The 17,931-nt window shown below is 33.9% G+C and overlaps 2 protein-coding genes across 2 annotated transcripts in view; one reads left to right on the forward strand and one right to left on the reverse strand.

Moving 5' to 3' along the window:
- LOC118181042 (beta-1,3-galactosyltransferase 5-like) overlaps positions 1-3,385 on the reverse strand; it is a 63,332-nt gene extending 59,947 nt beyond the window's left edge. The window contains exon 1 of the mRNA XM_035350116.2: positions 3,185-3,385. The gene's annotated coding sequence lies outside the window, so the exon portion shown is untranslated. The remainder of the gene's footprint in view (positions 1-3,184) is intronic.
- Positions 1-17,931, forward strand: part of LOC118196852 (glycerophosphocholine cholinephosphodiesterase ENPP6-like) — a 765,277-nt gene that overhangs the window by 56,726 nt on the left and 690,620 nt on the right. The window lies entirely within an intron of this gene.

Raw genomic sequence — 17,931 nt, forward strand, 5'->3', positions numbered from 1 at the left:
CCCTGAACGCTGGTAGTTCGATCCCAGGTTCGAATCCCGCGAACGGGCTGGCTGCATGGGGGTTTTCGCGGTTTTCCCCGTGTGTAACGTGTATACGAGCCAATTTCCCTTAAAAAGGTCCTCCACGAAGGCATCCCTCCCTTAAGGCAGATGGTTACAGCCGAAAACATCGCGGCAAAAACATCGCAGACGAAAACGTCGCGGAGAAAACAACGCAAGGCGAAAACGTCGTGCTACAAAACATCGTGGGAGAAAACATCGCAAAGAGAAAACATCGCAGTTCTAAAACATCGTGGTACAAAACATCGTCGTCGAAAATAAAGCGGTTCAAAAACTTCGCAGTTTAAGAACATCGCCGTCGAAAATATCGTGGTAAAAAATAAAGTATCTACAAATCATCGCATGACGATAACATCGCAGACATGCTTTTTTCAGGCTTTAATAACTGTAAATGGATATTCCCATAATGATTTGTGAGCGCAAGATGTAAAGAAGGATAATTTTTACTTTCATATTTTTTATTAAATATTAAATTTTTGCTGAGAAAATAAGAAGGAAACTTAAGCATAGAAAATTAAATGCAACTTAATAGATTATACTTTTTATGAAAAATTACCTGTAAAATCTTTATAAAAAATTATTTATTAATGGTCTTTGTTAGTTAACTATGTCGATTTAAAATTCTATTAAGTTGCATTAATTTTCTATGCTTAAGTTTCCTTCTTATTTTCTCAGCAAAAATTTAATATTTAATAAAAAATATGAAAGTAAAAATTATCCTTCTTTACATCTTTGCGCTCACAAATCATTATGGGAATATCCATTTACAGTTATTAAAGCCTGAAAAAAGCATGTCTGCGATGTTATCGTCATGCGATGATTTGTAGATACTTTATTTTTTACCACGATATTTTCGACGGCGATGTTTTTAAACTGCGAAGTTTTTGAACCGCTTTATTTTCGACGACGATGTTTTGTACCACGATGTTTTAGAACTGCGATGTTTTCTCTTTGCGATGTTTTCTCCCACGATGTTTTGTAGCACGACGTTTTCGCCTTGCGTTGTTTTCTCCGCGACGTTTTCGTCTGCGATGTTTTCGCCGCGATGTTATCGGCGGACACCAGGCAGATAGCCCTCGAGTGCTTTGCCGTAGTCTAATAAGCCAAACCAAACTAAAAATATCCCAATTCTTGGTCTGTTTTACGTTTGAGTTACGTTGTTTACGTTGCGTATGACATAGAACATGTTATTAATTTTTTTTTTTTTTTTTGCATCTTAAATTAGATGTAGATTAAAAAATTTGAAAGGGATCCATTGTTATTTATCCACGTCTACTACAAAGATTCTATCAACGACGATAATATATCCGCGAAAGTAATGAAAATAACAATGGAGAAATAACTTAATTGGAGGATTCCTAAGACACTTCCTTTTTGTTTTTATTATGAAACCAAACTTACGAAGCAATGCTCACCTACCAGGAATCGAATATTGCACAAAACTAGTAATTCTCAATAGCTTTAACCAGTTTGCCTCAGGTTAGACTTGCGCAGTCATTACGAAACATTGGTAATTTGCCAGACCAAGCAACAATTGAGCCGTTTTCTTTGAAAGTGGTGTAAGTCCATTTTTGACAAAAAGTTTGTTAAGGATTTAACAATAAATGCAATCTGCTATGAACTTTATATCTATAAACAGTTAACCTCAAAATAGCCTTCAAGATTTTCATCACTTTCTCAATATAAATTAAATGTAATTAATGAAATTACAAATATAATTGCTTTAAAAGTCCACTTTCCGAAAAGACTTAGTTCAATAATTATTCTACATAATTTCTCTACTTCGTTTTTACATGAGTGGCAACATTGTTAATGACATAAAAATTTTCGTTCGTTCACTGGAATTTTGGTACTTCGCCCGTTTATTGTAGAACATAAAATTTAGTAATGTGTTCTGTTTGTTTACGTAACATGAAGTAAATAATTACGATCGCCCCTAAAATTAGCAATTGTTAATTTTATAACAATGGTGCATTTTATATTATATAACGTTCGAAATGGATAACGCCACCATAATCGGACAGTTATTCAGATATGTGTTTATAAAATAAACTCTTATTCTATTACATACCTCTCTACATTTTAATTAATTTTAATATTTTATTACTGGCCCAGAGGCTCAGAAGGGCTATTAATTTCGTTTTGGAATTTTGCGTTGGTACACTATAAAAGTCCGAATCACTTTTCAAATTTTTGCCACTAAATAGTAAAGCCCTGCATTATCTTTAAAGAAATTAAATAATGAAGAATATGCATGAATGTATGTATGTTTCTCGCATTGTGAAAAAGCAATGGTACCTAGAAACATCAAATTTTGAATAACGTTGTCCTCCACTCGAATATGGGCATCTGGAAGCCTAATTTTGGAATTTATTTTATTAACTATTTCCTATTTTGTAAAAATTTAACGAATTTTTGATTAACAAACTTAACGATTTCAAAGCGAGCAATGGCAACACAGTACGAAAAAATAAAAAAAAAAAAAACATTTTTATCTCCAGCACGGGAGACTGTGTATCGGAAATTATAAATGTAATTATAAAATTTGAAAACTTGATATTTTGTTATTATTATTTTTTATTTTTTTTATTTTTAGTTTTCATTATTTTACAGAAATCCTCCCAATGAACAGAAACAAGAAAAGAATCTGGAAATGAGATTCTTATGAAAATAATGTATGTTTAATAAAAATTTGGTTCGATTCGATTGAAATCCCATATTCAGTATTTCATAAATTTATGATTTTAGTTTTTTATTGGCTTTGAAAGTGTTCACCACTTTCCGATTGAGGTCATCAAAAGTATAAATTTCTTTTAATTAATACTTTAAAAAGTATCACATTATTAATTTAAAATTTAATTCTAAATTAATTTAAAATTTAATAATAAAACTGATAAAATTTTTAAAACGTAAAATGAGCGTAACAATATTAGCGTATACGAATATTTTTCAAGCAATTCAAATACAAACCCTTAAATATCTCCGTATAATATTAAGTGGACTTATACCATTTTTAAAGAAAACGGCTCAATTTATTCTGAAGCATATTTTATTTCTAAGATCTATTTTGACTTGAAATGAATTGTTATAAATGAAATTATTTATAAACAAAAAATTTACTTACCCATTTAATTCGCTTATTCATTCACAAATGAAATGACTTATTTTCTAGCTGTAAAAATAATTCACTTTCAAATTCTTAAATTATAATAAGAATATAGTTAGTTCACTTTTGGGAAGACTCACTTAAAATCTAATTAGTCATATATATATTTTGAAATTTTAGTTTTTGTTGAAGAGCAGGAGCTAAATTACAGAACCATCTTTAACTAACATTTTCTTCCTTTTGTTTCATTTTTTTTTTCTCTTATTCTTTGGTGATTTCATTCGCCAAAAGAGCGATGCAGGAGAATGCTAAGAAATCGAATTCGCAGAAAACGATATATTTTCCTCCAACCTTGGGCGCCTAGCCTACATACCTGTATTGGCAGCGCTACCTACCGGATGCTGTAATCGTCCGTAACACAGTTTCTTTCTCTCAATTCAATGAACATAATTTCTGTGATTTTATTTCAATTTTGAATCATGGGGCATGAGAGTTGCTTAATCGCCGTTTTAATATTGAGGTAGCGTAATAATTGTTAACTTTAGAATGGTAGATAGTAGATTAGGTTAACTTTAGGACGGCTAACAAATATTGATTTGTGTATATACGCCAAGCATAACGCCAATACACGTTTATAATAAGTATAAAAATAAGTGTGCATATACACATGTATACATGTAATTATATATCATGTGTGTGAATTAAATGGTCATATGATTCCTACACTTCATTTAAACTTTTCCTCGAATTACTTTAACTTAATAAATCGATTTCTCGAAACAATTTAAAAATGACATCATTCCAATTCCAAATTTTGAGATGAAATATTTTGGTCAATTTTTGTCGCAAGGGAATCAAATTTTTTATAATTTTATTTTTTTCATAACAAGTACGAAATTTTTCGAAATATCAAAAGACAGTGTTAAAAGATTTCGTTATTTGTCGAATAATTTTTTTTTTTTTTTAGTTTGACATTCGCCAAATCATGAACATTTTCGTCACTTAAAACACTTCTGTAATTGGAAGTACATGACTGCCACTAACGATTGCGAAAATAAAAGCCGTACATTTGTGGCCACAAATAAATTGGCCGGATGAGGGGTGGGTAGTTGTGCAGCCGCCTTTTTATTGCAATCAGGAGAACCAAAAGTATAACTATCTCTATCTTTCTCTCTCTATATATAGATATATACTTATCTCTCCTACAGGGTAACTATCTCTCCTACAGGGTGATTCTAAATTGCTTTTACAAATTAAGAGGGGTCTCATCCAGAAAAGCAATAATTACCATAGAACATAGCGTCTCATTCCACTCTGACAGGCAGGAAAGAAGATTAGAATTCCAACCTGAACTTACAACAGTGTTGAGAGAGCGAATGAACGAGACGAAATGTTGCAAAATCAGTTTAGTGACAAACTCACAGAGAGTGCACAAAACGGATAAAACAGCAAACTTGGCGTTCAAGTGTTAATTTGAGCTGAGACTTTGATGGCTAACACTCAAATGCACATCTTTAGTTGGCAAGGTTTCAATCTCCCAAATGATTGCAACAAGTTAATTATCTAAATTATTAGGAGGAAATTATCTATTAGGGGGAAAAACTACCTTGATATCAAGTATTGATACTTGAGGTAGCAGTTGTTTTTCTCTTACCTACCTTCTATCCTGCCTTCATGGGCTTACTCTGCTGCGCTCATTTTACTTGAAGCGCCCTTCTATGGGATACGAAGTTCTGACAGCCGCAACGTAGCATGATCTTTTCATGCTAATCTCGGCATGCAGCGGACGTTGGAGTTAGTTGATAATATTCAGCCCTTGATTGCATAATTAACTCGTTGCAATCGTTTACGGTGTTGACACCTTGCCAACCAAAGATGCACAATTGAGTGTTTGCCATTAAAGTCTGAGCTCGAATTAACACTCGAACGCTACGTTTTGTGTACTCTCTGTGAGTTTGTCACTAAACTGATTTTGCAACATTTTGCAACATTTCCTAATAGATAATTAATAAAGCACTTTCTTTACTTCGTATAAGGAAATAAAAATAAGTATGCGTATACACACATATATATATATACATATACATTTAAACAAATTTTAATTTAAATTTTAACAAACGCGTATAAAAGTAAAAAAGCAAATTTAAAGCCAAAATTAAAATTTTAATTTTAACAAACACGTATAAAAGTAAAAAAGCAAATTTAAAGCCAAAATTAAAATTTAAAGCCAAAATAATTTTTAGAAAATTTTTAAAAAAATGTGCAAACATATAAAAGATTTTTAATTCTCGAACTAATCTACAATATCATTTAAATTCAGAAACATAAGCAAATCAAGTGCAAATCCAATCCATGAAAATAAATTCACTAATTTAGCAAATTAAAATTAATCCAAACAGTTTTTTTAAAAATGCATAAGTGAATGACTGTTGAGCAGGCAGGAGACAGACTCATCAAGGGGAAGTTGCCTCCAAACCTAACTCTCCAATAATTCAATTCGTGTTTCGTCATTCATGCAGGCAAGGTTAAAAGTCAAAACCAAAAGTAAAAAGTGAAGAATGTCCAAAAAGAAATACCAATAAAGTGGTACCCTTAGAAATTCGCATTAAAGAATTAAAGTTCTAAAAGAAAAATACTAATGAAGTCTTTTGAGAAACAAGCAAGTAAAGTCAAGTATTAAATTAAACTTTTTTTTCAATTAAATTTTAAAAAAAATTAATTTTTTATAAAAAAATAATCTAGAAACCAATGTATTTTAGAATCCCTTGTCTACAGGAACCTCCCCGACACGAATATGCATATCAATAAAAAGAAACTAAAAAAGAACTAGACATAATCCATATAAACCAATAAGAAACAAAAAGAACTAATTCACAATTTTTAAAAAACAAATATATACTTAAAAATATAATTTCATATCTAGAAAATACTTAAAAACTACATAAAAAATTTTGAAAAATACTTAAAGCAAGTAAATAGTAAGTTTTAATTCTAACTTACCTACTATATGAGCGCTGGGGTCTGCAAAAGTGTTTTTAAAGAGAAGTAACTGTGTTCTTCAAATTAATTACATAAACGGCACTTATGTAGGTAAAGTTGAGTGCCAAGCTGCTATCTTTGTTATATTAAAAATTTGATGCAAACATTAATATTAAAATATATAAAAAAATCTAGAAAAAATTAAATTAAAAATTAAAAATTAAAAATCCTAAAGGTATGTAATTCAAGTTTTAATTTTAACGATCAATTATTTAGGGTGTTAAGTAGCTGAGTCAATCAAGAGATGTAAGTTTGCTTGAAGTAAAATAGAGTTAAGTAGTATTGTGAATTAATAAATGTAAACTGTTTGTAATGTGAAATGTGTGTTCTGTTGAAAAATTGTGTAAATATTGCAAATAACGATATAATACACACACATATATATACACATATATACATATATTTATATATGGTAAGTGTGTGTGTGTATATATATATATATAAATAAAATAAGGTGTAACAATAGAGTATTGCTAATAGAACACTCCAACTTTCTATTGTTTTGCTTGTTTGTTAATAGAACAATTGTTTTCTAATGGCTCCTGCAAAGAAAACTGCCGTAAGTAAAAATATACATTAAAATTAAATAATTTATTAGGATTAGAACAAATATTTTTTTTAAAGACTCGATGAAATATTAAGCAAAAGAATACTAAAACCCCACGTTTTTTTAAAAAAAGTTAAGTTGATTAGCTTGGTTTATTTTTGATTACTGCAAAGCACTCGGGCTATCTTCCTTCGTGGATTACTTTGTAAGGGAAACTGGCCCGTCTACACTTTAGAGATGGCGAAAACCGCGAAAGCGCATACTGCCAGCTCGTGCTATAATATTCGATCTCCGAACCGAACTACCAATAGTCAGAGACTTTACCGCTCGGCCGCTGGTGGGTATAAGTTAAAGTGGAATGAAAAATTCTAAAAAACTGCATGTAAATGAAAGCGAAAAGATCATCCGTTTTATATTAAAAAAAATGAAAGTAACAGTTTAATTTATTCCGGTTTTACTTTCTGTAAAATTTTGCCTACTAATTTTTTTACATTAAAAAAAGGATATTTCGTCTTTGATTTAGGTAAGAAAAAAGAGTTAAAAAGCATTACATGTCTTAAATTTTATCGTCATTTCTCTACTTTACTCAAGCACTTAAAACGTAGTTTTATTCACAGAAATTAAAACTGCCACACACTTTCATTGTAATATAGGAGACGATTAGTGATGTATGTAAGGCCTGTTATAATAAGAATATAAATGGTCTCCTAGGAAACTAATATATAACTATATATAACACTTCTGAATATTCATAATTTCTGCCTTAGTTTAACGATGGGTGGGACTTCCGTGGCTATGTAGATACTTATGTGGTTATGCTCTTATGAAACAAATAATGCCCGTTAAGATAGTGTCGATGAAAACTCAAGTGAATAACTAATGGCGCTGTTGATATCACGTAGAATATCTAAAACATTTATCTTACATATACGGTGCGTGCACTTTTGTAAGAGAGGCGAAAACAACGATATGACAATATTAAATACATTGATATTTCAAAAGTAGAGCAAAATGCAAGTGTTTCCAAATATAGATATCATTCGGTTTAGCTGGCTGATTAATTGCTTGTAGCGAAGTATTCAAGAAATAAATTGCTTAAAATAAAAAAATAGATGGAATGACTTACAGAACACCTTTCTAAGGAGAATTCTAAGGGTATTTCTTTTTATATTCTTAATATGAATACCAGTCAGTTTCTCTCAGTCTTCATCAAAAGTATTCGTTCCCTTAGGCATGTAGCTCTTGTGTACTTTGCTTTAATCAAATGCTGAATTTAAACCAAAACCAAAAACAAAAAGCGGATGTGGGTCGAATTATCGGTATCAAATCCACCAGGCCATTATAATGGCCACTCATTATTCGGTTTAAGACAGAATTATATTCCCGAGATTTCAGCGTAAAATAGAGCCAGTTAAATATGATAGGAACACATACAAAATGTCAGATTCTTTTATTCAGTAATCAACGTAAAATACTTGAATAATTTTTAAAATTTTATTATGAAATTAAGAGTTGAAAATTATTTAACGTTTTAGATAGTAGAATTTAAGGAAATGAAATTCTTTTATTTCTTTAAAAATGGTAAAATAGATTTATTTTTTTTTTATTAGCCCAGAAAGGCTACAGAGGCTGTTCACACATTTTTTAGACGATGTGTATTATATTCACAAAACTAAATTACATAAAATTCCTGTGTTTTAAATGTTCTGTTTGACATCCCTTATTCTGAACTTTCTTTCGACACCGCAATTTCCGGGATAATAATGCCTTTTGAAGTGGCAGAAGAGGTATTCTATCCCATTCCTCCCGAACAGCTTTCCAAAGTCCTGTTAGGGTTTTCGGACAACGTTTGGATAATGCAGTTTTTAAAAGTCCGAAAGCACAAAAATCCATAGGTGACACATCGGGAGATTTAGTAGGGATATCAGTGAAGGGTACGGCCTTGATACCAGTTTTTTGTTCCATTTCTTTTAGGAAATTTACGGTGGATTTTCATGTGTGACTGCTAGCTTTGTCCTGATGGAGTCTCACAGATGGATGTCACTGTGGGTAAAGCGATGGTATTTCATTCGGAAAAATTGGCGATAAAATATGTTCCTGATAGTATTTGGAGTTAATCTTGACATTTTTTTGCACTCTCTTTATTTTTAACTTGCCATTATAAGAAAAACCAGCAACAATCATGAATCCCTTAGAAAAACTTTCTTTCAATTCTTTGAACCATGTACTTAAATTTTTTTCTCCCCTTTTATGATAATAAATGGCTCTTTTTTTGTTACAATCATTTAAATACATCCATGTTTCATCTATTGTGACAATTGTTTTCCTATTTTCTTTGGAAAAGTGTTTCTCATATAGGATTCTGCAGCGTGTGCAGCGTCGAGCGATATGCTTTGGAAGAAGACGATGCACATTGCGTTTTTTTCGCTTTCTTAAGATTTAAATCAACGTTTATCATTTTGTTTACAGTGGACACCGAGCATTCTAATGATTTTGCAACTGTCCTTTGACTACGGGGATTTTTTTTTTTTTTTTAAACATTAAACAACGTACCTTTGCAAATAGTCGAAGATGTCCGTTTTTTCCTTGGATACTTGTTTGGAATTTTTGTCCCACTTGAGGCTCCAATTTGACTTTTTTGCCTTTCTTGTTGATGATATTACCTATCGACGCTTTAAATATCACAAAACCATGACTCTCACATCATTTTTGGATAACGGAGTATGCATATTTCTCTTCTGAAAGAGCGTCAATGTAGCCTTCGAACCATTGCTTTGTTAAATTCGCCATTTGGAATAAAAACAAAACTTTCAAGCCACAGACGATAATTTTGACTTTTAAAAACATAGTACAATTGCAATTACTTCTTTTGCAGCAAACGATGTTTTATTACCGCTTACCAAAATCGTCTAAAAAATGTACGAACAGCCTCCGTATTAATTTCGTTTTGGCATTTTGTGTTGGCTCACTATAAACGGAGTTTCACTTTTCAAATGGTTGCCACTAAATATTAGAGTTCTGCATCTTATTAAAAAAAATAATTAATCTGCATGAATGTATGTATGTTTTTCGTACTGTGAAAAAACGACGGTACGTAGAGACATCAAGTTTTGAATAACGTAGTCCTGCATTCGAATATGGGCATCTGGAAGCCTAAATTTGGAATCTGTTTTATTGCCTATTTCATATCTTGTAAAACTTTAACAATTTCTGATTAACAAACTCAACAGTTTCAAAGGGAGCAATGGCAACACTGTACACAAAAAAATATTTTTTCTCCAGCACGGGAGACTGTTTATCGGAAATTCTAAAGATATGTTCTTTTCAAATATCTTGTAATATTGTTGTTGAATTGAATTTTATGTTTTAATTGCGAAGAACATTCACAAAACGTTCCGGGTGTAATATAAAATCTGAAAGCTTTCAGTTTTTTTTTTTTTTTAAATTTATTTATTTTTTCTCCCTGATAATAAATTTTAGCTTAATCATTAGAGCTAATTGTCTTAAATTTTTAACGCTTCAATCTGGGTTCATTATTATAAAAGATCCCATTTCTTTGACAAATGAGAGCAACAGCTTCTTGTTTCGCAAAAAGCTTTTCCATTTTTCGATTGTTTTATCAAGAATGAATCGTAAGGGGCCATGCATCATTACTCAATGCTGGCTGTACACTTAATGATTTCTAAATCAAAGCTACGATATTCGTTTGACGGAGTTTCTTCATTCACCAATTAACTTACATATTTGTTTTAGTTTCTAAACATTTACTTTGTTTTTCTTCAATCTCTTGTCCACAATTTAGTGACAGGTTGGTATATATTTGAAAACTTTAATAGCGACGAGATCGTAAGTTTGATAATAAACGCATAATGTATAAAAATCGAGAAGTAAAAGGGAATTTGTTAAAGAGGCTAAGACAGTAAAAGGAATGAGGACTTGACCTTTAAGAGTTTTATTATCTCTAGAAGCACGATAACATATTTTCTGCGTTGCAAGATTCAGAAACCACGCGTGGCACAGCCGGATCTAGGAAACCTCACAGAAGAGGTATTCAGATCTTGGATTTGAGGAATAGGTGTCATGACACATACAAGAGTATTGAGGAGGTTTATTAGGGGTCACAGACGCATTTTAAAATTTATATTACATTTAAATGCGTTTTTTTGGTTGAAATTGTTTTCGAAACTTTTTATTGTGGGTCCCCACGAAATTTTACGGATTTCCACTTTTATTCCGTGATGGCTTCGTGAATTTTTTCCATCTTTTGCCACCGTTGAAATTTCTATGTACGAAATTTCCGCTGTTATCTTAGTGAGCATTAAATTTATTCGAGAATATCAATTAAGTACACGAATATCAGATATTTTATTGCCCAGAACTTTCAATTTTCTGTTGCAATTTTGCTCACACCAGCGGCCGAGTGGTAAAGTCTCTGAGCACTGGTAGTTCAGTCCGAGGTTCCAATGAGCTGGCTGCATGGGCATTTTCGTGGTTTTCAGCATGTGTAATGTGTATACGAGCCAGTTTTACTTATAAAGTCCTCCACGAAGGTATCTATCTCTCTCTCTAAGCAGATAGCCCTCGGGTGTTTTCCGTAGTCAAAGATTGCAACACCAATGCACCATGCGCTGCAGTGACTTGTAAGTTGATTCAAGTTGCTGAAGTACTACAGACTGCAATAACTACCATTGTTCAAATAGGGCAGCTTCACTAGTGGCTGAGTGGTTAAGACCGTCGAATGCTGGTAGTTCGACGTAATTTCGAACCCAGGCGAACGGGCTGGCCGCCTGGTTTGCCTTCTGGGTTTTCTCCTATATTACCTCCTTATTAACCTAATTGAGTCTAATAAAAATTTCCAGCCCTTTGATAGTAGGCTGGAAATGGTAAACGGAGAAAGATAGCACATCTAAAATTTTCAGTAGAAGTCGGGAGAATATTGTGGTCATTCGATGAGAACAATCACTCACGAAGTATTCAATCCAGTAGCGAAAGCTTGCACATGATCTTAGAGTTCAAAAGTTGATCCCTTCCTTGTAATCGTTTATTTAAATCTGCAAAATGTTTGTTGGTATATAATAGTACAAATGCCATGACATCCACTCAGTCCTTTGCGACGACTCGAGATAAATCAAGAATCAAGAAAAAAAAGCTCGATAACATAATTAGTATTATTTAATAATAAAATAAAGTGTGTGAAATCTAAAAATTAGTGTTTGCCTATAATCATTACTATGTTCGAGAAAATATTTTATTTGTAATTATATCGATGAACAGTTCTTCATAGTGTTGAACTGAATACGAAATAAACAGTATGTAGCAGCAATCGATCAAAATACAGGGTGATATAATTAAAGTTTCATTTTGAAATTCTCATAAAAGAATTTTAAAAAAACTACTGGAGCAAATGTTATCAGACTTGGTAATTTTGTCAAAAGGACGTCACGGGAATTTATTTTCCTCGAAAACTCACCACCAAAGGAGGGGGAAATGCCACTGTATACAATATTGTTAAACGAAATACGACATGAAGACATTGGTTTAAAATGTGCTTAATCGTTTCTGAAATGTGTTACAAAGCATGTTCAGTGTGGCGTCCACCCTTTTCCGAAAACAAGTTAAATCGTATCACTGTATTCATTCTCAACAGCAGCTCTTAGCATATTTTGCCAACAAAATGACCTATGCAACATGCATATTTATTAGTTAAGTGTACATTATTCAGTTATGTACACTTAACTAATAAATACAGTCAGTAAGTAAAATAATGGAGACGTACATTGTCAGTTACTGCAAGCTAAGTCCAGAGTAGCTCCAATGAGAGTGACAACAATACCTCGCTTAGAATTATTAGCTTGCCTAATTGGTGCTCGACCAGCAGCAGTGGTAAGAAGAGACTTACATCTAATGGATATTAAAACTTTTTACTGGACAGATTTCAGCAATGCTCTCTGTTGGATTAAACGAGAAGCTGTTTGGGCTACATTCGTGGCCAGTAGAGTAAACGAAATTAGAAAACTAAGTAGCATAAATGATTGGTATCACACTCCAGGTTCACAGAACCCAGCAGATATAGCTTCAAGATTATGTACAGTACGACAGTTAGTGAAGGATCAGTGGTGGAACGGGCCAGGTAATAAATTCGGAGAAAGGAAAATGTGCCATAACAGCTACCAACGTTATAAATACAAGGGATTTATTTTACAACAGATATTCATATAAAAAGATAGTAAGGTTGATAGCTTGGATAAAACGATTCGGAAAATTTATCTAAAGATCGTATCTTCGGTAACATTACTTTTGCAGAATATGCAAATATAAGAAAATATTCTTTTAAAATTAATCTAGGAAGAAAGTTTTGAATCTCATGAAGACAAAACAATCGTATCATTGCAACCTTTTGTGGATGAGAAAGGACTGATACAAAATCCACAAAGATCTCTCAGACAAAGACAGTAGAAATTTTCGATTTCCGATAATTTTTCCTCACAGCCATGTTATTACCAACCTGTTAATCAAGAAAAAACACGAGGAAAATGAACATGCAGGTATTCAAGCCTTAATGGCAATTCTGAGAGAACAATTTTGGATTCTCAAATGCCGGCGTACAGTTCGTCATGTAATAAAAAACTGTGGTCGTTGTAAACGATTTAAGGTAACCAATTTTCAGGTAAACCCCATACCAGAGGAGAGAGTAACATACTCTGCAGTTTTCCAGATTACGTGTGTCGATTTGGCTGGACCTTTATACCCCGAGGCCAGAAGAAGGCATGGATAGTGATATTTACATGCGCTGTTTATCGAGCAATACACATTGAAATTGTTACTACTCCACAGAGGCTTCTGTACCACAGAATGTTTTCATAAATGCTTCTGTACCACAGAAGCATTTACAGGGGTTGGACAAAAATATGGAAACACCTTTAAAAAAACATGTTTCTTTGCTTAATATGGTGTAGGAAACCCGTTGCCATCCAAAACAGCTTGCAGTCTTCTCGGAATGGATAAATACAGTTCCTGTATGTTTGCCAAGAGAATATTATACCATTCTTCCTGCAAAACGGTGGCACGTTCAGATAACGATGTTGGCAGTGGATAACGAGAACGCACTTTCCGTTCCAATGTAGACCACAAAGGTTCGATAATATTCAGGTCTGGTGACTGTGGTGGCCAGGGGAGATGGGACAACTCATCCTCGTGCTCAGAAAACCAGTCCTGGACAATGTGAGCTGTGTGAACAGGGGCTTTGGCATCTTGGAAGACACCATCACCATCAGGGAACAAAGTTTGTACCATGGGATGAACCTGATCGGCCAAAATGTTCACATAAGTCTTGGCAGTCATGTGCCCTGACACAGTTATCATGGGGCTAGCAGAGAACCACGATATGGCTGCCCAAACCATAACAGAACCCCCGCCATGTTTCACTCTTGGCAACAAGCAGTCTGTATTATAGGCTTGAGATGGCGTTCTCCAGACGTAAACTCGGCCAGAAGTGGGAAACAATGTGAAAGAAGACTCGTCAGACCATATTACTCGCTTCCACCGCTCTATAGTCCAGGCTTTATGACTTAAACACCACTTTTTCCTGTTACGGGCATTAGCATCACTGATGAGTGGCTTCTTGATTGCAGCGCGGCCAGCAATTCCCTGTTTATGAAGCTCCCTTCTAATTGTTTTGGTACTCACAGGGTTCGGTAACACAACATTCATTTCAGCAGTAACTTTTGCAGCTGTGGTCTTCTTATTTTTCGTCACAATTGCCCTTAATGATCGTCTGTCACGATCACTCGGGACACACTTTCGTCCGCGCTGTGATTTAGCAGATGATGTTTTTCCGCTTTTCAAATATGCGGAATAAATCTTCGATACAGTACCTCTTGAAACACTAAACACCTCGGCTACCTTGCTTACGGAAGCACCTACCATACGTGCTCCAACAATTTGTCCACGTTCGAAGTCCGTTAACTCTGACATAATGCAATGACAACCTCACATAACAGTACTCCGACAACAACTGAACTGTTTAGCACATTTACGAAGTTGTATAGGTGGCGTCAGTAGTCAAAAACGCCAGCGCCACCTACATATTTGATTAAAATCAATCTTTCTTTTCAAACATGCATTTCACAAGGTGTTTCTATATTTTTGTCCATCCACTGTATGTAAAGCCTGAGAAAATTCATAGCTCGGAGAGGAAGACCAAGTGTTATATGTTCAGAAAATGGTACTAAATTTATGGGAACTAATAACCTTTTCCAGAAAATTAATTTGAAGGAAGTGGAGGGTAAAGCCACAATTAAGAAACTTAATCTTTAAGAGACGGGGCAGTTTGCAACGGTTTCACTTAAAAAGACGGGAAATCCAAATATATTTTCACCCTCTTTTAGCTGCCAGTGTAAAGGGAAACTACTACTCTTATGCAACTTTTCCTGTAGGTCGCCTTTGGGGGTCACCTTTGTTAATTTTCAGATAATATAGAAGAATTTGTTGAATTTGTTCTCTTTTCTGCTGTTTCTTTTCCTTAAACTACAGAAACATATTATGGTGAGATTTCGTAGCTGAATAATTGTCGTATGGTGGAATATTAACTTTTGACATTGCGTCATAATGAAAATACGCCTTAGCAGCAAATGCACGCCTATAATCAGTTCATAGTTTATTCCGTTTTTATTTGTTTCCAAACTGAATTTAATTTAGAATTCCATGTACTAATTAACATTTTTAATTATACTCGAAAAAAATGTTTAACTATTTGTTTCTCGTATAAACCGGCAGTTCGCTTTTATTTGTTTCCAAGCATTGTGTAACAGCTTATATTTATATATCAAACAAATCCCGTTAAATTTTTCTTATATTAGTTTAGTTTACCTTTTTCATTAGTATTCTTTCTTATTCAGTTTAATTTATTGATTCCCCCCCATTGTATCATGAGTTATTTCATCTTTCAACTACATTATTGTTCATTGTTCTTTCTTGCAGTTTTGTGATAAAAGCTTTTTTTATCCTTTAGCATTTTTTTTTTAAAATTATTTTCCTTTACTTTAAAAACAGATTTTATTGATTATCTTTTCATTGCATTTTCCATGTTTCAAACAGCAATATTAAATACAAAAATTACAATAAAAAGGGGAAATATAAAGAAAAAAAATACATTTTTAATGACACTGAAAATTTGGTGAAATTACTACTAATGTCAGATAGCTAAGATTTCACTGCTGAGGTAAACGAAAGGGAATTTACGAAACCCCACAGTTGGGAGGCGCGAAGATCATCTCGCATAAGTAAGTGGCAAGGGAGGTTATTCGGACAATGACTATATCCACACCCTGAAGGATGGGGGGAGGGGAATTTGTTGGCCGATATTTCGGCCACAGCCGTCTTTTTGAGACACTGCAGCTCTGGCCGATATTTAGACCCCCGTTTTTAAAGGTTAAATGGAAATTTAATCTTCCTACATCGCCATGGTGGGGAGAGTGGTGGGTTGGTGTTGGTGTGTTGAGTTATGGCAAAGTACACGAGGGCTATCTGCCTAAGGGGAGATATGGCTTCGTGGAGGACATTCTAAGGGAAACTGGCTCGTATACACCTTACACATGGGGAAAACCGCGAAAACGCCCATACAGCCAGCCCGTTCGCGGGATTCGAACCTCGGAACGAACTACCAGTGTTCAGCGACTTTACCGCTCGGCCGCTAAGGAGAGTGGTCGGAAAGACTGATTAGAATTCTAAAGGACATGTTGAAGAGTATGTTAGGCAGGACAAGCCTAGATTACTCACTGTGAATTACTCACTGTTGAAAATGTCGTCAATTCCGTCCTTTGACATACATATAGGAAGACATTCAAGATTTAATGCCATTAAATACAAATATGTTTTCGTTGTGCAAAGTGAAATTCTGCGCAGATTTAATGAGCGGTTTACCTTTTTTATTTGCACCCAGTTGGGGCGTTTTTATTTGAACCCAGTTAGTGCGTTTTATGAAGTTTTTTTCCAGAGTAAAATTCTGCTCAGGTTTTAATGCGCAGTTTATCGGTTTTATTTGCACCCAGTTGGGGCGTTTTTATTTGCACCCAGTTAGGGCGTTTCATGAAGTTGTTTGCACCTAGTTAGTGAGTTTTATGAAGTTGTTTTGCAGATTAAAATTATGCGCAGATTTGAATGCGCAGTTTATCGTTTTTATTTGCACCCAGTTTGGGCGTTTTCTATTTGCACCCAGTTAGGGCGTTTTATAAAGTTGTTTTGCAGATTAAAATAATGCGCAGATTTGAAAGCGCAGTTTATCGTTTTTATTTGCACCCAGTTGGGGCGTTTTCTATTTATACCCGGTTAACGAAGTTGTTTTGCAGATTTTATGAAGTTGTTTTGCAGATTAAAGTTATGCGCAGATTTGAAAGCGCAGTTTATCTTTTTACTTTGAACCCAGTTGGGGCGTTTTTATTTGCACCAAGTTAGGGCGTTTTATGAAGTTGTTTGCACCTAGTTAGTGCGTCTTATGAAGTTCTTTTGCAGATTAAAATTATGCGCAGATTTGAATGCGCAGTTTATCGTTTTTATTTGCACCCAGTTAGGGCGATTTTATTTGCAATCAGTCAGGGCGTTTTATGAAGTTGTTTTGCAGATTAAAATAATGCGCAGATTTGAATGCGAAGTTTATCGTTTTTATTTGCACCCAGTTGGGGCGTTTTCTATTTAGGGTGCAAATAGAAAACGAAGTTGTTTTGCAGATTTTATGAAGTTGTTTTGCAGATTAAAGTTATGCGCAGATTTGAAAGCGCAGTTTATCGTTTTTGTTTGAAACCAGTTGGGGCGTTTTTATTTGCACCCAGTTAGGGCGTTTTATGAAGTTGTTTTGCATATTAAAATTATGCGCAGATTTGAATGCGCATTTTATGGTTTTTGTTTGCACCCAGTTGGGGCGATTTTATTTGCACCCAGTTAGGGCGTTTTATGAATGCAAATTAAAATTATGCGCAGATCTGATTGCGCAGTTTATCGACTTTATTTTTACCCGGTTGGTTCGTTTTTATTTGCACCCAGTTAGGGCGTTTTATGAAGTTGTTTTGCAGATTAAAGTTATGCGCAGATTTGAATGCGCAGTTTATCGTTTTTATTTGTACCCAGTTAGGGCGTTTTATAAAGTTGTTTGCACCCAGTTAGGGCGTTTTATGAAGTTGTTTGC

The sequence above is a fragment of the Stegodyphus dumicola genome, chromosome 12 (genome assembly GCF_044657685.1).
Source record: "Stegodyphus dumicola isolate Sdum_Otavi_A_Nest chromosome 12, ASM4465768v1".
NCBI lineage: Eukaryota > Metazoa > Arthropoda > Arachnida > Araneae > Eresidae > Stegodyphus > Stegodyphus dumicola.